This window comes from Lepidochelys kempii, chromosome 16, assembly GCF_965140265.1.
Source record: "Lepidochelys kempii isolate rLepKem1 chromosome 16, rLepKem1.hap2, whole genome shotgun sequence".
Classification (NCBI taxonomy): Eukaryota; Metazoa; Chordata; order Testudines; family Cheloniidae; genus Lepidochelys; species Lepidochelys kempii.
The window spans coordinates 13,637,956-13,665,780 of NC_133271.1; the positions used below are offsets into that span (position 1 = coordinate 13,637,956).

General features: G+C 52.5%; 1 pseudogene; it reads left to right on the forward strand.

The window, feature by feature from the left end:
* LOC140899381 (CMP-N-acetylneuraminate-beta-galactosamide-alpha-2,3-sialyltransferase 4-like) lies at nt 1–27,666 on the forward strand (annotated as a pseudogene).
* The last annotated feature ends 159 nt before the right edge of the window (nt 27,667–27,825 follow it).

Below are 27,825 nucleotides of genomic sequence, written 5' to 3' on the forward strand. Positions count from 1 at the left end.
CCTCTCTGGTCCAGATGGAGCATCGTCGGCTGGGACCTGACGTCTCTGGGACCCAGAGGGTAGGACTCTCTGGGCTGCATTTGGCTGCTTCGGGGAGAGAGGGATGACTGCCGGGTGGGAGCAGGGAAGTGCCGTGCTACGGTCAAACTCCAGGAGACTAGGGACTAGGGGCAGCAGAGACCTGGAAGGTTCTTTACGGTGGCTGATTCCTTCTTCGCTTCTTCACTCCTCTGAGCCTGAAGCTTGCTGTGGTGTGCACGCTATGGCCACACGATGGCATTGCAGGGCCACCGAAGGGCCCGGGGTGTCTCCGTAGCCCATTTGTCTGGCAGGATCAAACTTCTTAACCCTTGGCAGGGGGCAAAGTTGCTTCAACCCCCCTGGGCCAGCTGAGTTCCAGGGGGAAAGCGTGGGGGGTGGGTGGGGGGCACAGAGGTGAAGGTGGCCTTGCAGTGAGGACAGAGCCAGGGGTCCGTTCACGCTGCCTGCCCTGCTCTGCATCAGTGCCTGCTGTGCAGGGCATATTTTCCCAGAGACGTGTGTGGGTGCATTGGCGCGGCCGTGCCCGGATGTGCCCGGCTTCTTTTCACGGGTGGAAGGGGTGCGTGCATCAAAGCTAGCGGTGGAGGGATATTTTCACTGACGGGGGGGGGGGGTGTGTGTGTGCGTGCGCACGCTTGTGTCCATGCCACATGTGCCTAGTTGTGCCAGGCATCTTTTCGCGGGCTGAGCTGGTGTGTGTAGTAGCGTCAGGTGTGGGGAGATGATTTTCACGGAAGGTGTGTGCGGGGGCGGATGCAGCAATGCCAGGGGTCCCTGGCAGGTTCTCCCAGGGGTTGGTAGTTGGGGACAGGTCCAGTCTCTCTCCTCCGGGAGAGGAAACAGCTTTGGAATTGCAAAGAGAAAGTTCACTGAATTATGTCTAAGCTCAGGTATAAACCAGCTCGGGTATGTCAGTCCCACCTCTGATTGCAGCGTAACCGGGCCCGTAGAGAGGTGGAGGGAGAGAATTGTTGCCTTTTTTAGGTGTCCTTCTCCCCAGCTGCGTTCCGCCTTGCGGCATGCAGCACTGTGTGTTGGTTATTAAATGCAGTTGATTGATTTTTCTCTTTCTTCTTTTGTGCTTGTTTATTTTAATATAAATAGATTTTTTTTTAAACCAAAGTGATGCTGGTATGTCTCCTCCTCCCCCCAGCCCCAGCGGTGGATGGTTCTGATGGTTATTGTAATGGTTTTAATTTGTTTTCCACTTGTCCTGCTGTGCTGAAATGGGAGGGACAATCTTTCGAGAAGTTGGTTTTTCTATCTGGTTGGAGCGAGAGATGGCTGGGGTGGGGGAGGTGGAGGCTAGAGGAGTGGAGTCAGACTGGATCTGTTGTCATTTACTAGCCTGTTCTTGCAAGGGTGCAATAGGTGGTTTAAAAAAAAATCCCAGTGTACCTCACCTGCTCAGTTACTGCTAGAAGACCATAAAGATTTATTTAGCTATTTCTCCAGCATGACAATGGAGAACAGCACACAACCTCAGGCACTGGGGATTTTTGATAGGCTGGCCATGAATCAAAATAGCACCTCACCCCCGGGGATCTCAAAGTAAATTTCCAGCCATTAGTTGAGCTAGGCAGAATATCATTGTTATGGCCATTTCGCTGATGGGAAACCGAGGCACAGAGTGGGACGGTGATTCGCCCAGGGTTAGATCAGGTGAGTAGCAGAGGGAGGAATAGAAACCAGGAGCTCTGATTTCCATTCCAGGAGAGGAAGGCTGGTCCAGGGGTTAGGGCATGAGCCTGGGACTTGAGAGATCCAGGTCCAGTTCTCTGCTTTGTCACGGACTTCGTGTGTGACCTTGGGCAAGTCACTTTGTGCCTCAGTGCCCCCTCGGTGAGATGGGAATAACAGCCCGGCCTTCTCTGGTAGTGGTGCTCTGAGGATAGGTGCAGGCAATCTTATGACATACTCAGGAAATGGGGATGATGTAGGTACATACTTTAAATCAGTTGCCCAACTTTAACCCCGAGGCAGCGTTGCCACCGAGTGGCAGCTGCATCCAGGGAAGAAAGAGAATACTCCAAAAAGAAGGGCTGCCGATGAGGCGGTTGTGTGCTGTGGGACAGCCCAGAGATTTGCCACGAGCTGCGACGGGCCCTGTGCGGGGCGACGGCTGCATTCCAGCCCAGGGAGCCTTCCACAAAGAGCTCTGTGGTCCTGAGACAGACTCGTCTAGAACCACCAATCTGAGGGTCTCCGCTGATCCGAGCTGCTGGGCTGGCCCATGAAGAGCGGCTGGCGTCCAGACAGGACCCCACGCCATGAAGGCTCGATCCTATCGGCCCTTGTAGACACTTTGCCTTGCACCTGAATCTGAACTGGGAGCCATGGTGCTGCACGGAGAGGACGGGTAACGGGCTCTGTAGGGACTGTGCCATGAGCTAGGCTGGCAGTCATGTTCCGCACTCGCCAGGATGCCTGAGTGCTCTGCAGAGATAGCTCCACTGCATTGCGGCGACCCAGTGGCGAAAAGCTAAACGCTTGGGGGACTGGTGGGGGCCCATGCTTTAGAGAGAAGGCTGTTCTCTCTGGCTCCATCCTCCCCGTTCCAGTCGGATACACGGCTGATCAGGGGTGTGCACAGGAATTCACATTTGACTGCTTTTGGAGGGGCTTGTGAAACACATTAAACCCTATCGACATATGCACCTACATCATATGCATAGAAATAAACAGCAGGACACTCACCGCATCAACGAAAATCCACGTGCCGTGGAGCCATCTGAATACATGTATCCGCAAGTACTTGGCTGTGGTGGGGTCACAGAGCGCCTCCGGCCTTGGTGGGGAGAGAGAGAGAGAGAGAGCTGGTCCCGGGGAAGTTCTGTGCCCCCTCTGTGGCCCTGGGGCCAGGGGAGCTCTCTCTCTCTCCCTGCTGTGGCCCTGGGGCTGGAGGAGTTGTCAGTTCTGGCCACCGCCCCAGGGCCGGAGGAGCTCTGTGCCCCCTCCGATTATTTGGGGGCCGTGCCCTTGCTTGCCCTGCATTGTGCCTGCCCCTGGGGCTGATGGTCCTTGCGTCCTCACCCTTGGCTGAAATTGAGTGACATGTTCTAAGTGCCAGACTCTGGCTGGTTCGTCTCCTTCCTGTCCGGGGCAGCAGACCTCTGAGATTCAGCTGTGGAGACGTATCCAACTCCCATCAGGACCGCAAGCTCATAGAGGCAGGGACCATGCCTTCCTGCGTGTGTGCGCACAGCACCTACACAACAGAGCCCCCCGTCTGAGTGGGACCGCTGGGCTGTATTGCAAGGCAAACCGGGAATAATTAGGAAGCTCCCCAGTGGCAGTTGAAAGCATCTTTGGGTAGCTGCGGTGCAAACAGCGTGTCACGCACCTGATGCGGCGAGCTGTCGCTCACGAAAGCTCACGCTCTAATAAATGGGTTAGTCTCTAAGGTGCCACACGTCCTCCTGTTCTTCTAACAGCGTGTCAGAGACCCTTATTTCCGTTCAGACCCATGACGAGCAAATGTGCGTTCCAAGGGAAACCTAGACAGCTTGAGCCTAACGGGTAGAGAGAAGGCCCAATCCAAACGCCACTGAAGTCAGCGCAGAGACTCCCACCGATTTCAGTGGGCCAAAGGTCCTCAATCCATATACAGGGAATTTAATATTTTTTTTTTTAAAAGGGACAGTCTTTTTGGTTTTAGTTGTGGTGGTTTCTGGGGTGAGGGCGGGAGGTGCCTTCTGTGTATGCTTGAAGATCATTGCTTTTGCTAAATTATGTCTCCCTCTCTTTATATATATATATATATATATATATAGGCTGCTGTACAGTTTACATTTCCTGCTGCGGCAACAAATACTTTAATTAAAAGGGAAGAAACAAACAAACAAACAAAAATGAAAAAACCCTCTATGAAAATAAACCCGGGCCCAGCACCTGCTGGTGGAGCGTTGGAGAAAGAGACAGACTTTTCCCCAGACAGGCGGTAGTTTGCTTGATTTTTTTTTTTTTTTCTTTTTAAAACTGTCTTGCTCCATGCTAGGAAGCAGCCTGTGCCGGACACGTTGCATCTTGAGAGCTATGCAGCTCGATTGCATTTCTCTGAAGCAAGGAAAGATGACCTCTTGACCTGTCTGACCTCCACGTTCTGTGGAGCCATTCATGTGTTGAAGTCACCACGTGAGGGACTGAGGTCTGAGTTTGCAGTCGTACTGTATTGCTAGGGAGCTCAGTAAGGCTTTGAGCCGCAGAGACACCGATTCGCTGTCCCCTTTCTACAGAGACCGGGGAATGGCGTATTCTGATCTGAGCACGTCATTGCTGGGAAGGTATCCCCGAACCGGAATGGCAACAAAACCGGTCAGAGTGGGGCGGATGGGAGGGGGTGAAGGCATTGGCTTGAGGGAAGATGAAAGCAGCTAGCCCCCGATCCTGCAAGGAGTTCCCTGCGGCACAGCCCCCTGTGTCTGTGCAGCACTCCTTATAGGGTAGTGATGCTCCATGCAGGTGCGAGGCGGGGGGAGCATCCTGAAAGCAGCTCCTTGCAGGGTCAAGGCGGTGATGGGACCATAATGGCCTGCAGAGATTGGATGGGTTTGAACAAGCAGGAGGGAGAGGAATCATTTAGGGTGCTGCAAGGCGCCACAGTTAGCCGTGCTTAGATTGTAAGTCCCTTGGGGCAGGCACCATCTTTGTTCTGGGTTTGTACAGCACCTAGCACCATGGGGCCCTGGTCCATGACTCAGGCTCCTAGGTTTACCGTAATTATTATTATTATTACTTGTAAAGGGGGAATATGTAGGGTGCATAAGGAAGGGCGGACAAGGCAACAAGCAGTTTTAATGTAACTGCCCCTGCCCCCCCCCCACATGGCAGACCATCTTCAACCAGCCATGGCCATGTTGCCATGAGCACCCAGTGGGCACCCCCCATCCCTCTCCCCAGTTCCCAGGCCAGTTGCTGTAAGAAGAACCCATCCAGCAGAGCAGAGGAGAGGAGCTGACCCAGGGGAAGGGGTTGAAAACCCCAGCAGCTCTCTTCCCCAGAGAGTGACCTGGACCCCAAAACCACAGCCCTGTGCACGGGGCTGGGGAGGGGGCCCCCTTTAGGCCAGCATAGGTGGGGAAACTAGATGCCTCCCCCCAGTGAATCCATCCCCTCTTTCTGTCCCTGCAGGGAGGAAGGAGAGAGGCCGGTCTCCAGTGGGGCCCAAGGGCGGTAGGGCGGAGCTCAGACGGGCTCACGAAGGGTGTGTCCACACGGCAGCCGGGAGCAAGCCTAGGGAGACAGACTCGCACGAGCAGAGCTCAAGCTAGCGTGCTAAAGGAGCAGTATGAACGCCGTGGCACTGGTGGAGGAAGGGTGGCCACTCCCGCGTACCTGGCCTACCGGCCGTTCTGGTACCTCAGGAACGGCGTGACCCCCCCCCTCCCCTTGGTGTGACCTCGCACGCACAGTGCGTGCCATGCAGGATGCCATTTTGAAGAGCTCCCTGCCCTGTCCCCCCACCAGCATGACCTCGCACGCACGGTATGTGCAAGATCACGCCGGCAGAGGGGAGCACTATTCAGTATGGTGTCCCCGGTCTGATACAGGGCAAAGTCACATCCGGTTTGTCTTAGTACTGGACAGGCTCCTGGCACATAAGCTGTGGACCGTAGTGGCACCTGGCACCCAGCAGGGAGGCTTCTGCAGGGTCAGAGCCCCCCAAGACAGTTCTGGGCTGGGGAGAGTCAGGGCACTGTTGCCAGGCAGGGTCTGCGTATCCAGACTCTGGAGGTAGAGGCTGCTCGGAGAGGTAGCTACGGGGGCGTGAGAGGGCGAAGGGCAAGAGGAATCCCCTTACTCAGCGTTATGCCTCCTGACTGTAGTGACAGACAGATACGTTTCGTCGGCTCTTCACTCCGCTTCGCCCTGCAGAACGCACGCAGCCGCAGGCGAGTGAGGCAGAGATGAGTCCACCCCGTGCTGCGTCGACAGGCTTGGGTACTAAGGCCTTCTCAGTTATACCCCTGCAAACCCCGTGGAGGTGATGGCACTGCACAGGTGTCATCAAGGCCTTAATTTGAGGGCAGTGACGCACAGTCTGGTCTCCAGCCCCTGCTGATGATCCAGGAGAAGGGAAGATCCCAGTTTGGTTGGTTGATTTCTCCCCCCACCCCATTATTTCTTTTCAAATGAGCAACTTTGATCTGTGGCTGACCAATAAAGAAACACAGATGCTCAGTCAATTCTGAGTGGCCCTTAACCAGAGCCGAGCTGCAGGGGCACTGTTTGCCCATCGCCCGCACGTGATGCATCTCAGACTCCTGGCAAAGAGGCACTTAACCTTCCTTCTTTGAAACGATTACCTCCCACTGACGCCTTGCAAAGCAAACGCCCCCCTGCACCTGCATCAGACGGAAGCCTGTCTGGCAGGAGCAATGCAATAGCTTGAGACAGTCAGTTCTCACCTACTCCTGCAGTGCGAACCCCAGGCTCCCTGGGGAGGGGGAGCACCAATGCCCTTGCTTTTAAGGTAACCACCAAAAAAAGTGGAGGAGTACTTGTGGCACCTTAGAGACTAACCAATTTATTAGAGCATAAGCTTTCGTGAGCTACAGCTCACTTCCTCAGATGCATATCGTGGGGTCTGGGAGAGCAGGAGATGCCAGCACAGCTGAAGGGTCTCTTCGTTGGCCAATGGGCAGCTTTGGAAGAGCTGGTTTTGCCCCAGATAATCAGCCTCACGAGGCCCCCTTCCAGCCGCTGAGGGGGGGAGGACTATAAGGCACCGTCAGTTACAGGCTGCCGGTTTCTCCTGCTGTGCTTGAGTTTGTCTCCCCTGCTCAATGGGGCTAATGAGGTGATCGCTCTCAGACGGAGGAAGCGGAGCTCTTCCTTCCTGCGCCGTCCCTTAAAGAGCGGGAGTGCATTACTGTGGCTTTACCGGCCTGAGCTCCCACGTGTCTGCTCCAGCTGCATCTCTGTCCCTGTATAATTAAGGCTGTCAGTCAAGCTCAGAGGCCTAAACGCTGCAAACTCTGCGGCTTGCTCACAGAGCTGCCTTGCTCCGCTGGCAAAGGTGCCATGCTCTCTGCTCTTTGGAGGGAAGTATCATTCTTATCGGTCGAGCAAGCTTTGGGGCCATGGGGAGAAAAATTCACCTTTGGGCAGCGTTTAGGTAACTCCTGTTGGTGACGTCCCCTTTCACTGTGTCGTTTTAGGGTAACTGGTAAAAACAACATCTCCTACCAACCCACCCGCCCCTTGCCCGGCAGCCCAAAGCAAAAGGGAGGTGGGTGAGTCTTTCGGCGCGGCCTTTCTTCCATTTGCATGGGGAGTCTCAGCAGGGGATGAAGCAGCGTGAGGCGTGTCCCAGAGACTCAAATGCTAGACATTACCCGGAATGCCGGGTCAATGTAGCCAGGGCAAACGCAGGCAGCTGTCGCACGAGCGCTTGAGAAGGATCCCTGCCTACCGTTCTGTGCGAAGTCTAATGTCGTGGTTCACCAGTCCTTTTGATTGATGAATTGATGGGTCACCTCTGTTAGTTTCCTTTGCAGGCTGGGAACGCAGAAGCTGCCGATATGAATATTGAGGGGCTCATGTGCTCCAAATCGCAGGGCAGATTCACCTTTGTCTTTCTCAAGAAGCTGTGGAAGGTGCTGAGGCTTCTCCTGAGTGTGGGTAAGAGAGCTTGATCTCACGCTGTCTCCTGCCATCCTGTCCCCTGCCCCACTTGTATTTGCATATGGTCACCAGGATCAAAGCCCCACTGTGCCAGGCACTATATAGTGAGAGACAGCCCATGACCTGAAGAGCTTGCACTTCAGGTAGACAGGACCCAATAAGTGAGTGTGGCAAAGGGGTAGAAGGGACAAGGGAGGTTGGAGTTGAGTGACCAGAGAGCAAATGTGAAAAATCGGGGGGGGGGGGTAATAGGAGACTATATAAGAAAAAGACCCCAAAATCAGGACTGTCCCTATAAAATAGGGACATCTGGTCACCCTAGGTTGGAGCATGGTAATGGTAACAGGAAATGTGGTTACATAGATCAGCTACGTGCAGAGCTAAATAGCTTCAGAAAGTTTGATGTCCGTGAGATTTGTGGAACCACCTCTACTCCTGGCGAAGCAGAACAGGCCTGAGGTTTCTCTGGCTCCCGGCAGCGTGATGGGAATGAATATGTGGAGAATCAGGCCCAAAGATATCGGACAGGATGGAGAATGGTGCAGTGTGCACCAGCCCTTCGCCACTGTCCGGGCCAAGGGCTGGAGTCTGCAGTCCGTACCCACACTGGGGAACCTTTACTCCCATGAATCCTTTGACTTCAGGGGGACACTTGCGTGGGTTAGTGCTCCCGGGGTGAGTCAGGTCTCCGCCACGTGGCCCTAAAGAGCTGCTAGTCAAGGTTGTGTTTGTGCGGCTCTGCCACAGCCAGCCGTTCTTTTCCAAACCAAGCACCCGATCTTGCGAAGACTTCCTAGCATTTACTACTGCGAGCAATGATGCTTTCCTCAGTGGAACTACTCCCAGCAGTAAGCACTGAACCTGTAATAACCCTTTGCATTACAATCATCGGGTGCCTAGTAACACTGCAGGTCATGGGCAGGACTATGTTTATACTTGGATCTAGGTTATTTGTAGAAAATTGCGTCACTTGAGCTGTATTTGCCTGTGTGGTGGGGAAGAAAAGATTTTTTTTTTTTAAAATGTGAAAATCTCCTGTATTATTTCCCACACTTAGCACAAAATAATCCAGGGGAATGTCATTGTAGTCTCCTCCCAAAATGTTACCTTTGTGCTGTGAAAGAATGTGGATAATTTCAGTCCAAGTTGTAACTTTTTCAAAAATTGTAAGTACCTGAAAACAGCAGCTTAGGCCGTGAAGTAGCCATGGTCTCGGTTCAGTAGACCCCGGTACTCATGAGGAGCTTCCTACAGGTTTAGAGTTAGAACGTGTGTGTGTGGGGGGGTGGATAGTAGGGTGACCAGACGGCAAGGGTGAAAAATCAGCACGGGGTGGGGCTGGTAGGCGCCTATGGAAGACAAAGCCCCAAATATTGTGACTGTCCATATAAAATCGGGACATCTGGTCACCCCAGTGGATGGGTGGGTGGTCCAATGAAATCCACCAGGAAGACCAGTGCTTGTGAACCCCTTCCACAAAGTAAGGGTGTCCTATTTTCACTAGAAAGGCTGTTTTTTTGTCTTGGGGAAAATCATTGCAGCTTTCGGGCTAAAAATGCATCCGTCAGACCTTCAGTTTGAAAGAAATCCTCCGGGTAATTTAATGACCATTGTGTTATTTGACATGGGACATTATGAGAAAAGTCAAATTAAAATCTTTTGTTTTCCAATCAAAATTGGGCTTAACTAATAGGTGTTTTTTTAAAAATCTGAAAATCCATATTCCACTTGACTCATTTGGAGATGATTTACAGCCAGCTTTGTAAAGATTCCTGGAGGAATTTTGCTTAGCAGAAGGCTGGCTGGGTTGTCAAAGATCTAGATGTTTTTACACATAAGATCCGTGAAGGTCATGGGTGAAATCCTGGCCTCGCTGAAATCAATGGCAAAACTCCCATTGACTTATGCCCAAATAAATTTGTTAGTCTCTAAGGTGCCACAAGTACTCCTTTTTTTTTTGTTTGTTTGCTGATACAAATTGACATGACTACCACTCTGAAAAGGATTTCATGTGGATGTCATGGCTGTGACACACATGCAGCTTTATCGACCAGTTTTCCCAAAATGGCCTGCAGGTTTTTGTGCCCATCTTTATTTACACACACCAGAGCCTGACTGTCAGGAGCACTGAGCCCATTTCCCTACTGTGCTCATTACTGTGGTAGCTGAGGGCCTCCGTGATGTCCTGCTATCTTCTCAATGAACGTAGAATATCAGGGTTGGAAGGGACCTCAGGAGGTCATCTAGTCCCACCCCCTGCTCAAAGCAGGACCAATCCCCAATTTTTGCCCCAGGTCCCTAAATGGCCCCCTCAAGGATTGAACTCACAACCCTTGGTTTAGCAGGCCAGTGCTCAAACCACTGAGCTATCCCTCCACTCTTTCAGAAATCAGCTGTTCTTCCGGAAATCAGGCCCTGGGTGTCTAAAGCTGGGCACCGAACACTCCAAATTAGCCTCGTCAGCCTGGGAACACCTGCACTGGGCCATTTGCTCCTGCTGAGTTGATGTAACAGCAGCCCCCGGCGACACCCTCCAGAGATGGCCTTAGCGACTTTGCTACCCACGCTCACAAATGCAACTAACGCTTGGCCACCACGATTGAACAGCATGGCCTGTGGCCATGAAATGTGTTTGCTCGGCCTTTTCCTTGGCATCTATCCCTGTGCTGCTCAGTTCTCCTAGGCCTGGCTTGATGTGGGCAGGGGTGTTCTGCTGGGGAGGACACGTTGCTTGGTAACTTCAGACTCTATGGCAGTGCTGAGCTAACAAGAGAACCGCGGGCTCCAACAGAAGGCGAGAAGCGGCCAGGTCCACTGCAGGTTGATTTCCTATTCTGGGTATGCAGCAAACAGCAGGGGAGCTGGCAGGGTCTGTTACAAACACAAAGGCCGGCTGGCTCGGTGCGGCTTTCCCCATTAGATCTCCCCCGTTCTGGAGCTTACTCTGGAGGCAGAGGTGGAGTATTTGGGGGCTGGCAGGCCCCTGGGAGATGCGGCCAGTCAGTGTCCCACAATCCCACCTTCCTCAGGTCCCTTTGGGAGCAGTTAGGCCTGAGCCTGGGCCTTTGGGCTCCTGCACCGCCTGTTTCTCATTGAGTGCTCCTACAAAGTGCTTCAGACCCCTGCAGAGACTGCTACCCCTTCAGGGAGCAATGCACCTAGAGGGTATTCTCAGTGAGGCAGGGCAGCCTTCTCACAAGGTGCCATTTATTAGCCAGCTGGAATACAGCATCGGCGCATGCTCAGGTCAACAAGCATGGGCAAGCCAAGCCTATGACAGCGTGTGCGATGTCCCAATGTTCCACGCTCTCCCGGCATCCATCTCGGCTCGCTTGCTCTCTCGCTGGCTCAGCGTCTCTGTCTTTCCAGCAGCAGCCTTTAAAACACCTCGTTCCTCTGTGTCCCGCCGTAGCCACGCTGTGTGAACTCTCTCTGGCTGCCAGGCCTTCAAAGGGAATTTTCGGTGGCTGAAGCTGCCACTGGCTCTGCAGGACCTTCCGTGGCATATGGGTGGATTCCAGCCGGATGTATCTGGTTCCAACCCAGACAGGCCTCTTGCCTTTGTGATATCCAGCTATGCCTCACGCCCCCTTTATACTCAGTAGGTAAACTGAGTCACACGTATTGTCCATAAAAATGTTGCAGGCCATTTCCCCTGCTCCGCCCAGGGCTGGAAAGAGGGTGATGTGAAGTTGTGCCTGTGCCCCTTGCCTTCCGATGGGGCTGAGAACGGCTGAGTTGAGGGGGCCATTACAGCAGTGTCTGTCCCCCTTGATTGGATCCCTCCTGTGGCTGCTCTCCTTCACCTCTTCTGCTCCCCCATCCTTCCTACTTAGAGGGTGTGCCCCCCCTTCCCTGCTGATGGATGGGACATAACGGGGAGGCTTGATTTGCTTTCCCCTCCCCAGGGGGTGTGTGAACAAGTGCGGGTTCTTGCACTGATACCTTGAATGGGGGAGATGGTATGAGATGAGGGGAATTTCCCCCCCCCCCCGCCATCCCTGTCCCTACCCCCAACTCTTCAGGGTTGTAACCTCCATATCTCCTTATTTCTGGCCCTGCTTCAGTGCAGTATCAGACACCCCTCACACCTGGGCTGGTGTCCTGCCCTTGGAGGGGGTGGACTGGCTGCTTTCCCCTCAATCTGCAGCTTCGTGCATCTCGGAAGCCCAGAGGTATGGGAGCCCAGGGAAGGCAGAGTTATCATTCTGTGTTCATACAGCACCTAGCGCAGTGGAGTCCCCCATCTTGGCTGAGTCCTGGGCACAACTGCAATAAACATACTCAATGACTGGGTTTTACTGCCCATGTGGAGTGGAGAGCCAAGAATAAAGGCAACGCAAAGGAGACAAGATGTCTAGCGTTCTTTTGGTGTTAAAGGGTCTTTCCTACCCATCTATAGACGGGGCCAATCCTGTCTGTCTTTCTCCCCTCAAACTCCTACTGTTTTCAGTGGTGCACAAGGAATGTAGGGCTGGGCCCGTGGTTTTCCCTGGCAGGGACACTGGTTTCCAAGGAGGTGGAACATTATTATTTGCATTACCATAGCAACTAGGGGCCCCAGGCATGGACCCGAGCCCCACTGTGCTAGGTGCTGTACAAAGAAAGAACAAAAAAATGATTTTTTTTCTCTGTTCTGCAGTCCTGTGTTTTTAACCCACATTTTGGGGGGCAGGATTGGGGTTCTGGCTGTTTGTGTTCTTTCCAGGTCCCGCTGGTGGATGTGCTGGGGGGGGGGAATGGCTCCCTGTAATAGAAACATGAGAGGTTTGAAGGAGCCTGCTCCCTGCATCCCCTAATCTGTGCAGATACGAGGCTGTTGAAGAGACAATGAGAAAGAGAGAGAGCTGGGCTCAGCGTAAATGAAGCCTTTGCCAACTGTGTCCAGCAAAGGGCATGCTCAGGGTTGCGGATGTAACTCAGGGCTGCTATCTGTAGTGCCTGTGGTTAGAGTGGGGAGGGGGCTGAGACTCAGCGCTCCGGGGTTCTATTCCTGGCCCTGAAAGGGAGTCTGTGGCTTAAAGCAGTGGGCTGGGAGTCAGGGCTCATGGGTCTTCTTCTTTCTAGTTCTGCTGCTAACTTAGTGAAGGGCTTTGACAAGTCACTTAACCTCTCTGTGCTGCTATGTTGCCATTTTACAGAGGAGGGAATAATACCTACCCTACGGGGGTGCTGCAGGTCGTAATGTTTGCAATGCGCAGCAAGGGCCCAGGGTGGAAATTGCTGTAGAAATACTAGGAATTATTAACAGAAAGTCCCATTCAATCCTGGCCAGTGAGGGACTAGTTCTGATCTAGCCACTCAGGGGCTCCCCTGTTCTGGAACAGTATCTGCAGGTCTTCAGCCCTATGTGGTTGAAACTCACGTCAGTCGGATGTGCGTTTCGGGGGCTAGGCGGCAGGTGAGCCCAGCTGTGGTGCTGCTAGGAGGGAGGGATAGCTCAGGGGTTTGAACATTGGCCTGCTAAACCCAGGGTTGTGAGTTCAATCCTTGAGGAGGCCATTTAGGGATCTAGAGCAAAAAGAAAATAAGGGGAAAAAATTGGGATGATTTAGTTGGGGTTGGTCCTGCTTTGAGCAGGGAGTTGAACTAGATGACCTCCTGAGGTCCCTTCTAACCCTGATATTCTATGAGGCCGTTGCTTCCCTGTTTCAGCGTGTCCGCCTTGTGTCCATTTCCTTCAACAGTGCTCAGTGTGCAAGTTTTCCGGTACTGCAGGAGGATGTCACCTGATGTTCCCTTTGAGTAAGTCACCCTGCTTCCCCAGGCCCGATCTGCATGACATTAGGCTCGTAGCGGGGGCTCAGGAGCCAGAAACACACCTCACCTGTAAAGCTCAGACCTTTCTGTCCTGGGACAATGGAGACTGCTCGCTCCCAGTGTGGGGCATGGGGAACCATGGGGAGTTTGGGAGAGCTGTGTTCTGCCTGGTGAGGAGATGATCTGAATTGTGTGGCAGGGAGGATGGGGTGGAAGGAGAGGAAAGGAAGAGAAAAGTAGCAGGGGGGAAAAAGTCACGGAAGGACTCAATTCTAAACCTAAAATCTTCCCATAGTGTGGGATCCCTGGCAGGTCGTGGAGAGGGAGCCGGAGGGGTGTGCTAATGGACAGTTCTGGAGCAGACTCATGGAGGGCTAGAGAGGGGGTGGAGGCAGTCAGAAGGCTGTGAATAAATGAGCCATGTGTCTTTCACAGGAAGGACATCAACATTTGCAGGAAGCGCTTTGCATGGAGAAATCCCATTCTTGGCAGGTTTGTTAGTTGCTTTTGATTTGCCCTGGGGATGTTGGCGAGGGAGGGTTTGACGCTCTGACCAGTGTATGTGGAGGGGCAGGGCAGTCCCAGTGTGTGGGGAATTCAGCAGACTGGAAGGGAGATGTCCACTGTGAGTGCTGATACCGCTGTGAAGTCAGTGAACAAGCTGAGGTGAGACACGCTGAGGAACCGCAACAGGAAAAGCAGACCTCACTTCCGCCCCAGGGCAGAGCAACTGAAAGATGACGCAGCATTTCCAAGACGTCGGCAGGCCAAGGCAAGGGGAACACGTTGGGGAAGTTGAGTGTGGGAGCTCAGAGGGGATTTCGCCATCGCAGGCCGGGCTGAGACATGGGGTGGAACCAGCCAGGGCTAACAGGGTGGGATGTGGTTCCTTGTCTAGAAGCGCTTGGGGAGAGCACAGAAGCATCCGAGTGCCCTCGGTCAGCGGCTCTCAGCCTTTCCAGACAACTGTACCCCTTTCAGGAGTCTGATTTGTCTTGCGTACCCCCAAGTTTCACCTCATTTAAAAATGACTTGCTGACAAAATCAGACATAAAAAATACAGAAGTATCACAGCTCACTATTGCTGAAAAATTGCTGACTTTCTGATTTTTACCATATAATTATGAAATAAATCAACTGGAATATAAAAACTGCACTTCCATCTCAGTGTGCAGTATCTAGTGCAGTATAAACAAGTCAGCGTCTGTATGACATTTTAGTTTGCACTGACCTCGCTAGTGCTTTTTATGTAGCCTGTTGTAAAACTAGGTGCATATTTAGATGAGCTGACGTACCCCCTGGCAGACCTCTACATACCCCCGGGGGTACACCCACCCCTGGTTGAGAACAACTGCCCTAAATGAGCCTGGACGCTCAGCCCATGTGCCGAGGCTGTGACTGGCATTTTCTCCTCTGGACCCTGCTGCTAACACCCAGGCTCTCTCTTGCTAGGTTTGAGCCTGACTGGAAGCCTTTCCTGACCAGCAGGGAGTTATTCTGGCAGGACAACACCCCTGCCAGGAGACAACTAAACTACCTTCTCCAGTTCCATATGCTTCCCTTTGGACTGAAGAGCTCGGGTACCGGTCTCCCCCCTCCCCAAGCACACCCTTTGCTCGCGGTTAACTCGCGGGACTGTGGGGGCCCACTGGGCATCAGAAAAGCCTCTCCATTACGCAGCCACACGGAGATATGGAAGGTGCGGGTGGTGATAGGATAGAAATATGCCAGGGCTCATCAGAGCTGGACCGCAGGATTTCCTGGGTAGGTGGTCAGGCTGGAGGAGTGTCGGCTTTGCTCCCTGGATACGACTGTGTGAGGATGAACGTGGGGAATGGCGGAGATGAAGGAAGGAGGAAACTCTTTAATTCCATTCTCCAGCAGGGCCAGTAGGCCCATGAATAGAATTGATGAGTGCTGTACTGTTAAAGCTTCCATTGCAGTCCACGGTCATAGTCCCATCGACCCCCGCAATGGGCTGGTATCGGGGCTCTCAGTTCTGAACCGTCCCAGCGTGTGCCCTGATTATTTGTATGCTGGGACACTTGATGGAAAACCTAGGCAAAATATGATCCCTGCCCTAAAGAGTTTGCCAACTACCTGGTGCAGTGACACAGGGAGTGAAAGCCCTGGGCAGCAGGGGGAATAGGGAGAAGGGAGGGCAAAGGCTACAGCGATAGTTTCCTTGGGGCAAGGGGCTGCGTGTTTGGCCAGGCTCCCCCAGTGCAATGTGTTGTCCATGTCTGTGCCACTGTATAATCATAGAATCATAGAATATCAGGGTTGGAAGGGACCTCAGGAGGTCATCTAGTCCAACCCCCGGCTCAAAGCAGGACCAATCCCCAATTAAATCATCCCAGCCAGGGCTTTGTCAAGCCTGACCTTAAAACCTTCTAAGGAAGGAGATTCTACCACCTCCCTAGGTAATGCATTCCAGTGTTTCACCACCCTCCTAGTGAAAAAGTTTTTCCTAATATCCAACCTAAACCTCCCCCACTGCAACTTGAGACCATTACTCCTTGTCCTGTCCTCTTATACCACTGAGAATAGTCTAGAATCATCCTCTCTGGAACCACCTCTCAGGTAGTTGAAAGCAGCTATCAAATTCCCCCTCATTCTTCTCTTCTGCAGACTAAACAATCCCAGTTCCCTCAGCCTCTCCTCATAAGTCATGTGTTCCAGACCCCTAATCATTTTTGTTGCCCTTCGCTGGACTCTCTCCAATTTATCCACATCCTTCTTGTAGTGTGGGGCCCAAAACTGGACACAGTACTCCAGATGAGGCCTCACCAATGTCGAATAGAGGGGGACGATCACATCCCTCGATCTGCTCGCTATGCCCCTACTTATACATCCCAAAATGCCATTGGCCTTCTTGGCAACAAGGGCACACTGCTGACTCATATCCAGCTTCTCGTCCACTGTCACCCCTAGGTCCTTTTCCGCAGAACTGCTGCCTAGCCATTTGGTCCCTAGTCTGTAGCTGTGCATTGGGTTCTTCCGTCCTAAGTGCAGGACCCTGCACTTATCCTTATTGAACCTCATCAGATTTCTTTTGGCCCAATCCTCCAATTTGTCTAGGTCCCTCTGTATCCTATCCCTGCCCTCCAGCGTATCTACCACTCCTCCCAGTTTAGTATCATCCGCAAATTTGCTGAGAGTGCAATCCACACCATCCTCCAGATCATTTATGAAGATATTGAACAAAACCGGCCCCAGGACTGACCCCTGGGGCACTCCACTTGACACCGGCTGCCAACTAGACATGAAGCCATTGATCACTACCCGTTGAGCCCGACAATCTAGCCAACTTTCTACCCGCCTTATAGTGCATTCATCCAGCCCATACTTCTTTAACTTGCTGACAAGAATACTGTGGGAGACTGTGTCAAAAGCTTTGCTAAAGACAAGAAACAATACCTCCACTGCTTTCCCTTCATCCACAGAACCAGTAATCTCATCATAGAAGGCGATTAGATTAGTCAGGCATGACCTTCTCTTGGTGAATCCATGCTGACTGTTCCTGATCAATAATTAATAGAGAGGTCTGTTCACATGTGGGGGTGATCACATGTAGGATAATTAATAGAGAGGTCTGACATTCATCTGCTCCAGGGCTTGTCTGTACAGAGACACCGTGCACGGCAAGCTGGGGTGTCAATCTACAGCCCGCTGGGTGCTCAGTGGCTGTATGGACCCTCCTGCCACGCATTCGAGTTCTCTGGTGCGCTTTGGGTACTGCAGTTTGAAACAGCAGCCGATCAGAGCGCAGTGCGGACATTGGAGTGCATGGCAGTGCTGGGTCCACGCGGCCACGTAGAGCATGGCAGGCTACTGCGCTGTAGATTTACACCCCAGCTTGCCGTGCCCTGAGTCTCTGGGTAGACATACACAGGATGTGGAGACTATTCGGCAAACAGGTGGAGCGGATGAAACCAAGGAGTCGTGTCTTCGGGAAGGGATCACTTGGCCCAGGCAAATGATTAAGAACATAAGAACAGCCAAACTGGGTCAGACCAAAGGTCCATCTAGCCCAGTGTCCTGTCTTCCGACAGTGGCCGATGCCAGGTGCCCCAGAGGGAATGAACAGAACAGGGAATCATCAAGTGACCCATCCCCTGTCACCCATTCCCAGCTTCTGCCAAAGCGAGGCTAGAGACACCATTCCTGCCCATCCTGGCTAATAGCCATGGATGGACCTATCCTCCGTGAATTCATCTAGTTCTTTTTTGAACCCTGTTATAGTCTTGGCCTGCACAACATCCTCTGGCAAGGAGTTCCACAGGTTGACTGTGCTTTGTGTGAAAAAATACTTCCTTTTGTTTGTTTTAAACCTGCCTGTTCATTTCATTTGGTGACCCCTAGTTCTTTTGATCTTGTGTTTATTGTGTTCTCGTGTCATTGTTTAACCTCTTTCTCCTTTCTGTCCAGTTCTCCATGCGTTCCACACATTACAGCTCCTCCCGCAGCAGGGGATGCCAAAGTCCATTGAGCGGTAGGGGGCTGGCTGGTGGCTGTGTGTCGGTGGGACAATGGTGGGTGTTAGTGGTGGGGAAACCTCAAAAAAGGGTTTAGCAGCTTGGTTTGGCACCATTGTATCTGAGGCTCATTAAAGTTCTCCCATTCTTACCTCCCCTCCAATCCATCCCCTCTGCTGACACCCTGCTGCCTCTCCTCGCCTCCCAAAAGGCCCCTTCTACTCTCCCTGCAGGCCCCTCTAGCTTGCCCTTCTGGTCCGCCTTGGTGCCCAGGGCCTCAGAAAGGTCACTAGCCGCTGCCCTCTAATTTCTATTACACCCTGCTCTCTCCTCCTCCCCCATCACCATCTACCTCCTCCCAGGGCGGGGCCGCTCAGGGCACACAGAGGTACGTGCATATGTCTGTGGCGCTCGTCCACTACTGGCTGTGAAGCATGGTCCGTCTGCTGGGCATCCGTTAGCCACTGGATTGCTTCCCTCTTCCACCAGTGCCTTCTGGCCCTTCCAGTACAGACTGTGTTATCATGGCTGCCTCCCCCTCCACCAGCTTAGCCAAGGCCACACGCAAGTTTCTTAGTATGCTGGGGAGACTCCATGCCTTGCTCCTCTCACTGGGGCATGGCCACATCCAGCCGAGCGGAGTGCAGCATCCCTGTGTTGCAGGGCTAACCAGGTAATAGATGGGCTTTCTGGGTTGGACTGGCAGCGCTCCGTACCTTGCCAAGCCCACTCCTGGTATCTGAGCCCAGCAGGAGCAGCTGAATTCTCCTGGGGCCGGGCTGAGTTCCAGGTTTCCTCTGTGCTGCAGTCACATGGCATTGTTCTGGGGAGGCCCATCAGTAGTCCAGACAAGCCCTGGGCGATATTGCTCTAGAGGGGGAGGAACTGGGCCAAACAGGGCCTCACATGCATTCCATTGGCTCCTCTGTCCAGTCTTCGGTGCCGAAGGTGCGTCGTGGTCGGCAACAGTAACTCCATTCGTGGCCGAGGCTTCGGGGCAGTGATTGACTCACACAACATTGTCATCAGGTACCGGATGCTCCCTGGGACCAACACGCAGAGGGGAACTGATGGCTTGATGTACACGTGCTTAGCTCTTTCTGTATAGCCAGCTTGACCCCTGCGTTCAGGGAGCCTCATGACCTTGGCCAAACACACAAGTAGATGCCATGGTTATCAGAATTCACAGCCTCCAAAATTGCAGGCCTTTTCTGTGGGTGCTCTGTGGGTACAGCTACACTGCAATAAAAATCCTGTCTGTACTGCAATTTTTAGCCCCACAGCCCGAGTCCCGCAAGCCTGAGTCAGCTGACCTGGGCCAGCCACCCCTATGCTGTGGGTCTCTTATTGCAGTGTAGATGAATCCTTTGACCTCTTCCATTTGCTCATTCAGTAGAAAGGAGAATGGTCTTGTAGTCAAGGTCTTGCTTTGGGACTCAGGAGATCTGAGTTGAATTTTTGGCAATGCCATCGATTTCCTGAGTGAAAGTCACTTAATTTCTCTGTGCATCCATTCCCCATCTGCAAAACGGGGCTAAAATCATACTGCCTTCTGCCACCCTTTGTGTGCCTTTATGTAGCTTTTTGGATCATGGACCATTTCTTACTATGTGTGCATGCATTGCCTCGCACACTGGAGCTGTGATATCAATTGAGGCCGCGAGGTGTTGTAAATAACAAAGTAGTAAAGTAAAATAAACCCCCACATGTGAAGAAGTCTGACCCTGGGTTCCATCCGGCAGTGGCACATGACCTGTTCCGTGACAACCTGTGTATCTGGCATGCTCTCAGCACTCTGTCTTTCACCCCTCAGGTTAAACAATGCTCCAGTGAAAGAGCACAAGGAAGACGTTGGTGAGAAAACCAGCATCCGGCTCTTCTTCCCCGAGTCTGCTCTGTCCAACCCTCTGGATAACAATGACAATGAAACGCTGATGGTGCTCGTTGCATTCAAGAGCCTGGATTTTATCTGGGTGAAGGAAATGCTGCTGAAGACAAGGAATAAGGTGAGGCTTCTCAAAGGGCTATCGGGAGGTGCTCGGCCAAGTGGCATGCGATAAGGGTAAGTGAAGAGGTTTCGGGGCTCTCTTGTGCTCTTCCATATCACGAGGTGCACCTAAGCAGCTTGCCATGAGCAGTGGGGTGACCCCAAGCTTCTGGTCCAATCTGGCTCTCAACTCATCCGTCATTAAATGGGAATACTGTCTACATGGGAACTAATCCTAGAAGGCTGATGGCATTGGGAGCAGGAGAAGGGACCAGACTTCGCCATCCTTACTCAGCAGAAAGTCCGGTTGATTCTAATCCTGTAGCCAACTGTTACTCAGTGCGAACATGGGCAGCAGAGTCTGGACAGCACCAGGGTAGATGCAGGCTGGGATTTCGACAGTCAGGCACCCAATTCTCATTGAAATTCAGTGGCAATTGGATGCCTCACTCTCATTTGCACCTTTGAAAATCTTCCCCTTAGTTACTAACCACTTGCCCGTTACTTGTTGGTACTGACCTGTCTTGTCAGGTTACTTATGTCTGCTACCTCCATGTGATCTCTCTGTGCTAATTCCTGTAGCCATTGTTATGTATGCATTTCTTATTTGTACTAATCACCTGCCCTCCTATGCTCTGCTGCTTCCTAATGAGTCAACAGGCTGGGATATTGCAGCTGGATCCAAAATTCTCTCTCTCTCTCTCTCTCTCCCCCCTACAGACTGTACAGGGGTTTTGGCGCCAGCCTCCCAGTGAATGGAAGTGGAATGCCTCTCACCTGCGGATTCTGCACCCTTACGTCACCTACGAAGCAACATACAAATTGCTTCAGCTGGAGAAGAGGGGCAAGGTATGGCCCTGACTGCCTGACAGGGAGAAAGCTCCAGGATGCTACTTGCCTCCTTTAACTCTGTGCCTTCCTACTTCACCGCAGTACAGTACTGCCCAAAGCAGAATCGCAGAAGGAGATGGAGGGGTGGAGAGGAAAGTCCTCTTTGATCATCCAATCCATCTGCCTGCCAGAGCCGGGTGCATGCCTTTAGCAGGATTTCTGTTGCCATGGCTGACCTTGCTCTAAATGGGCAATGGGTGTTTCTACCCCATCCACCGGGTCTGTGTCTGGATATTACTGACATTCAGCCTAAATTTCCCTTTCTTAATTTCATCCCACCATTCCTTGCCATGCGAGTCTGAACAATGTCTCCCCAGCTTGGTAAATGCTTAGCCAAGCTGTGTGTATTTGGTTCTTCTCTTTCCCCATCAGATGGACCCATACTGATAATGGGCTTCTAAGGAAGAGAGGAATTTAGGTTTGCATCCCTTAAAGCAGTGAGGTATGCAGGAAAGCTCAAGTCTAATCCTGGCTCTGTTGTCAACTCCTTCTGTAGCATTAGCTTCCCCACTCGTTGGGGGCACCGAGGATTATCTAGTTAATAAGTATAATCATTCTTTGTCTTTTGTCCTGATCCTCAAAGCGCTTTGCAGCCATTAATTAATTCAGCCACCACCACGAATTAGGGAAGCATTGTAATTGGCATTTTCTGAGGGGGAAGCTGAGGCAGGGTGTCTAAATGACTTGCCCAAGGTCAGGCAGTGATTCATAGCCAGGGCTGGGATTGGGACTGGGACCCAAGTCTCCAGATCTCCAAACCCATGTGCTACAACGTATCCTCGCTGAAAGTGCTACTGTCCATGCGGAAAGTGCGAAGTGTGTACTTAGAGACCGGAGACCGGATGGTATTGTCGGTAGCTACCGGTGAGGTGCTCTGCTCTGGTTCGATGATGATAACAGTCGGCTGCGTGCGTGTTCCCTCTGTGTGCTGCCCCAGCTCTGCGCAGGTAGCTGACACAGCAGACCCCGAGAGAACCCTCAAAGACCACAGACTCTAGTAAGGCACCTGGCCAGGTTTATTGTCCAGCGAAGCGCAGTAATAGTTTCATGTAGACTCTACAGGACATACTACGAATATGTGCCCCCTGGCAATGGACACAGCTCACTCCACTGCCCTCTAGGCTGGACAAAGATATGCACTCCGGGACCTATTTTTATACCGGACAGATTACTCATCCCTCCTGACGTACTGAGGTACAGCCCCTTGACTCATTAGGGTGCTGTCTCCCCCTTTGATCATGTTGGTTCAAACAAACAGCTCTGTCCATCATGCTGTCCTTTTGACCCTGTCTTTGGGATGCACTTGCCTGTTCCTTGTTATCTCTGGGAAGTGTCCTTGTATCAGGATGTCCAGGTGCCATCTTGGCACACGTTCGTTCCTCTTATTACTACTTATATCATTAGTGCATGCTTTCTAGGAGCCCTTTTCTTGCCATGTTCTGCAATTAGGGCGTGCCTCTGGCTCACAGCCCAGCTTTGCTTAGCAATGTCTGAAAGTACTTTGGTTCAGGCTTTAGGCCTCAGACCAGGCCTCTGATACAAGGGTTTATATTTCAGGGCCTCTTACTACAGATGTTACGTTGGCTCCGGAGCTGAGCTTTGTAGCTGTTCTGCTTGGTCTCATTTATTTTTTTTTTAATGCAGGTGTTCGTTTGTGAAGGCCAGTGTCGCCTTTAAATGACTGATGGTGGAGTTTTGTAACTTTTAGGCTGGAATTTAATGCATGGGCTCGAATTTAGAACAACCCTAACACGCCAACCAGAGAGAGTACATACTCAGACAAGGCATACCCAGAAGTCCGATAGGGACAGATTGCATGCTTGCTCAGTAGTATGTGCAGACCTGCAGTGCCTGCTGGATTCCTTCCAGAAGCCCATAGATCTCCACTGTGGTTAACATTTGACTTTTCCAAAGGCCCCGTTCTCACTACAGGCCGCTCTGCTATGCCCAGCGTCACTTTAAAAAGTTGCACCTTGTGGTTTTGTCACAGAAACGGCAAGACCTGTAAACTCTGCCCTTCTGTCTGTCTTGGTATTTTTCTGCCAAGTGGGGCATGGAGGGGGCAGTTGGTCCCAGAGGTAGCCAGGTTGCTTGGGGCTGGTGTGGTAAAAGTTGAGACCAAAATGCATAATGCAATTTGAAAATGTGTCATATCCTTTTATCCAGAAGTATTCCACCACCGGAATCATCGCTTTGAACTTAGCCCTCCATGTCTGCCACGAGGTTAACATCATAGGATTTGGATACCCTGACAAGCATGACAATACCACACCAGTACACTACTATGACACGGAGCATCTGAGCCAGGGCGTGGTAAGATTATCCTCGTTCTGCTAACCTGTTCCTTGTGATGCCACCCGCTGGGAGAGGCTGGGACTGGAGTAGCTGGCAGCCCCCCACGCTTGGTGCTTCTTCATCATTCCCCACAGCGACTCCTCTTGGGAGAGGCTGGGACTGGAGTAGCTGCTGGGAGCTTTTTGAGAGGATTTCAGGTACAGACTCTGTCCACTCCAGTACAGCATTTGGAATGGCAATATGGGCCCAATCCAGTGCCCATTGAAATCAACGGGAGTCTTGCTATTGATTCTGAGAGCTGGTCTCCCCTCCTGTTGCCTTCACTGTCTTGTTTGTCAGTTCCTCCCTGGTGCCCATCGTCATGCTCAGGCACCGGGGCCTGCAAAGCCACTTTCCTGATCTCATGCAAATCCCCGCTTAAGTCTCACTTTTTCCATGCCACCTGTAAGAAATTAGCCAGCTGAGCCATTCATTTGTTTAAAATACAGAAACCCAATCACCCTTATCCCACCATGCTGCATAATTGCATGACGGTAGCGCTGTTAACCCTTGCCATTCCTGACCCTTTCCCTTCCCTCCTGTCTTTTTACCCCCTTTTATTAAAGTTATATAATTAATAGCAGTGGCACCTGGAGCCTGTAACTGAGAAGGGGCCCGTCTTGTGTGGGCGCTGTACACACACTACGGGAGACAGTCCCTGCCCAAATCGCTTACAGACAGGGTGGAAAGACTAAGGATGAGAGTGGAAATAGAGAGACAAAGTGACTTGCCCAAGGCTATGCAGTGAGTCACTGGCAGTGCTGGGAATAGAACCCAGGTCACCTGGTCCCCAGTTCAGTGCTTGAAGCATGGCACCATACTGATGTTAGCTTGTAAATTTCCTGGGGTAGGGATCTTTGGTCAGATCCCCTGCTGGTCTCAATTGGAGTCGCTCCATTGACACTGATTTACACCAGCTGTGGGTCCAGCCTGCTTTCTGTCTGTGCTGGGCAACATTCAGCACACAGTTCTGGGTGCTGTAAGAAATGATCCATAACAACAGCACTTCTCTCTGCAGTTTGTGACGCACAACATCAGCGCGGAGCAGGCGTGGCTGCTGAAAATGATGGAGCGGGGGATGATTTCCGACTTGTTGCGCCCTTCCTCCTGGTCCTGGGGCCCCTGAGTGGGGGTGACGCTGCATGATGTTCCAGGAGCCGTTGCTCCATGCACCAGTGTTGGGCCACGGTTGGCTTTTACTCTTGTTGTTGTTCTGATCTGTATCGGACAGGGCAGGCGTTATCCTGTTCTGTACCTGGTGGGCAGTAAGCCATGGTCCTCCGGCGTTTGACTGCATGGCCTTTGCTCTGATGGCCTGCGACCTTTGCCTCTAATCACTGATCCATGGCTTCCTTGGTGGAGGAGGAAGAGTGCCATATGGTGCTTCCCACACCTTTTGGAAACAGCCCTCCCTGCTTTGCCTGCTAGTCACTTGTATTAACCCTTGACTTGAGAGGTTAAGGCCCCGCATTAGGGCATTGAGGGGTGGTCTTAAGCCAGGTCCCTTACAGTTCTCAGCCCCTTTCTCTGGAGCTTCAAGTGAGAAGGAGCTGGTCCCGTTAGCTTGGAGAAGGACTCTGCTGAACCCTCAGAGGATCCGGTATCTCAGGTGATCTTTGAAACGTTGGGGAAAGTTATTGGCAGTGGGACCATGCTGATGAGTGTTTCTGTTTGGAAATAAAGACAGAACTGGTTCTAAGTGGGCCTGGGAGTGTCTCTGATTGGCACCAGGGTTATAGGGAGGGGTTGTCTGGAGGGGACTAATGTGGACGATGGTACGCAGTGTCACTACAAACTCTTTGCTGCTCCTGGATCTACAGTTACTGCCCCCCTTCTCTGCACACTCTTGATGGCTTTGCTTGCCCCTCCCAACCTGCCATGACTGCATAGCCACCCCCTGCCCCATTGCTCACCCTGCCGGAGCTGGGAAGTTGCTGGCCTGTTATGCCAGAATTCCTCCTTCCATCAAATCTGATCTGTAAAACTCCTGTGCACGACTGGCTCAGACACCAAAATCCCCCCCACTTACAGCTTCCTTCCACCCTCTCCTCCAGGCCTCCATCCCCACCGCACACTTTCCCCTGCCTCCTTCCAGTGCTCCCTCACTGCCACATTCACCTTTCCCCAGCCCCACTCATTGCTGGGCTCATCTTTCCCCATGCCCAGTGCAGCTTCCACACCCTGCTCGCTCACCTTTCTCCAGCTCTCACTAGAAAGCCTTGCCTAGGTTGGGAAGGTTTCTTGGTGTAACCTGTCCTAAGGGGTGAGTTTAAACTGATACAGTGATCCCAGTATCTCCCGGGGTGGACACTTTGATTTGGGTACAGCTATGTAGCCGGTAGACAAGGCCTTAGCCTCCTCCGTCCCCTCCCTGCAGCTAGTGTGCAGCACTCTCTGTGCGGCTGTCTACGCTCCATTTCTCCTTGGTGACTTCCCTGGCTTTGACTCTGCTCCATTTCTGCCCCAGCGTGTCTCTGCATCTCACTTTGTACAGCATTAACTTTCTTCCTTTCGGTCCTACTTCTCCCCTGCAAGCCAAGCTGCTGTATACAGACGTGTACCCGGTATCCATCGAACTGAAACGTGTCACCGCGGTGAGTCTGTACGATTCAGAACGGAACCAAAATGGGGGAAGGTGCCCTGTGTTGGGGGCGAGGGGGAAGAGCCTGAGAGGTTGGCTGCTAAGCTGAGTTTGGGGATGAAGTCGCTGGTAGGCAGAAGGAGAGGGCCAAGAATGGCTAAGCGGAGGATTCGGACTCTCACAATAACATGGATGCACGCCGGCAGAGCTGAGTCAAGCTGCCAGCCCTGGAGGAGGGAAGGTGGGGATCTGTTAGCAAATGACGGGATGTGTTTTATTTTTATCGGTTTAAGCATTGGCTCGCTGCGAGGGCCCCACAGAAACAAAAGCTAGGGTGCAGAGCACCTTTATTCTAGAGGAGATCTCAGTGTGTCCTCTTCCCTGGGCAACAACTCCTCCCACCGTGCTCCTGTGCTCCCCCCAATGAAGCAGCGCGCCCGCAGTGACTCTGTCCACCATGACTTACAACTCCCTGCTTGTACCTGGCTTATTGCACAATGGAAACTGGGTAAACGACAGAAGGGCTTTATTGAATAGGCAGCATTAGGGAGGTAACCTCCCTATGAAACATAACCAGGGATGATCCAGGCTTTCCTGCCATAGCTGGGCACAGTCAGGGAGAGGGTAGAATCCAGGAAACCTTGTGATTGTCATTGTTGGAGGCCAAGAATAGGGCAAATGCATCCGACGTGGGAAGATTCATAGAATCATAGAATATCAGGGTTGGAAGGGACCTCAGGAGGTCATCTAGTCCAACCCCCTGCTCAAAGCAGGGCCAATCCCCAACTAAATCATTCTCCTTTAACTCAGTGTTACTGCGTTCTTTTCAGAAGGTCACCGGTCAAATTCCTTGTAAGGATTCCTTGCCAGAGGCCAGATTCAAAGCCTGCTGAAGTCAATGAGAATATTTCCACTGACTTCCGTGGGCTCGGGATCAGACCCTAGGGAAGAAATTCCCCCCTGCAATGTGGTCACCAGTGGCAGAGGCATAGAGAAGGCACGAGCAACCTCCCCTCTGTCCCTGCGCTAGCCCGAGTGCCGGTGTGGGGCTGAATCTGACCCATGAGCTCTGGAGGAGGTGTCCTCTGTGTAGCTGAGCCTGTTCGTTCCTCCCCTCCCCCCTTCCCCGCAAAAGACTGCCAAGCAGGGCATAGCTGTGGCCCTGCCAAAGACCAAGAAGTCTGGAGCCGAGCTCGCCTTTGCCTGCCGGACGCCCACAGTGGTTTTCTCCCCCATTGCTTTCCCGCCCACGATGATTTCCCTGGAGAAAGGAGTGTCGTACTTAGCACTGTGTACAGAGGTATTTATAATTCACTCTGCCTGGGCAGACTTCTTGTCTCCATCTCCGCATCCTCTGTCGAGCCGCCCACCTCTGCAGCTGAGCACTGTAGGAACAGACACAGCACGGTCCGCTGCTCTGGGGCCTTGCCAGGACACCCAGCCCCCCCAGCACTACCATGATAGACCAGACCCATACAGGGGAGACCCGCCTTCCTCCCGAGGCCACTGTGACCCAAGTGGTGCCTTCCCTCCCACTCCGCCCTCGCCATGGGGAAGAACTTCGGAGAGGGGTCAGCCAGACATTCCTGCCAGTCGGAGCAGCTGCAGAAGCAGCCAAGGCAGAGACCTGTGGCCATTCAGACCATGTTCTCGGGTTTGAACTGGACTTGCTCTGGCCCGTGCTGACTGGCTCTTTGCTCCAATCCTCTCCCTCCCGCACCGTCTGTTCCCCTCAGCTTCATTCCACGCCTGCCCCTCTTTCTCCCTTCTCCTCTCGTTCCCCTTCCCTGCCACGTCCCTTCGCTCTTCTGATCCCCTCCCAATTAAAACCACCCACGCACTAAAGCCACGTCCTTGTTCCCTCTGCTTGTGCCTTCGCCCCCTTCCTCCACCCCGGGTGTGTCCTGGCTGTTTCGATTGTGAGCTCTTTAGGGCTGGCCCGGTCTGCTACTCGGCAGAGCGCCTAACGCAACAGGGTCCCATGCTCGGTTGGGCCTTAGGCACTCCTGTCATAAACATGATTAATAATAATAAGGACCGGTATGTGAGCCATCCCCTGGCATTCTGGGGTAATGCAATTGAAGAGCAGTGTGATGGTTCAGTCTGAAGGAGCACCCTGAAACACA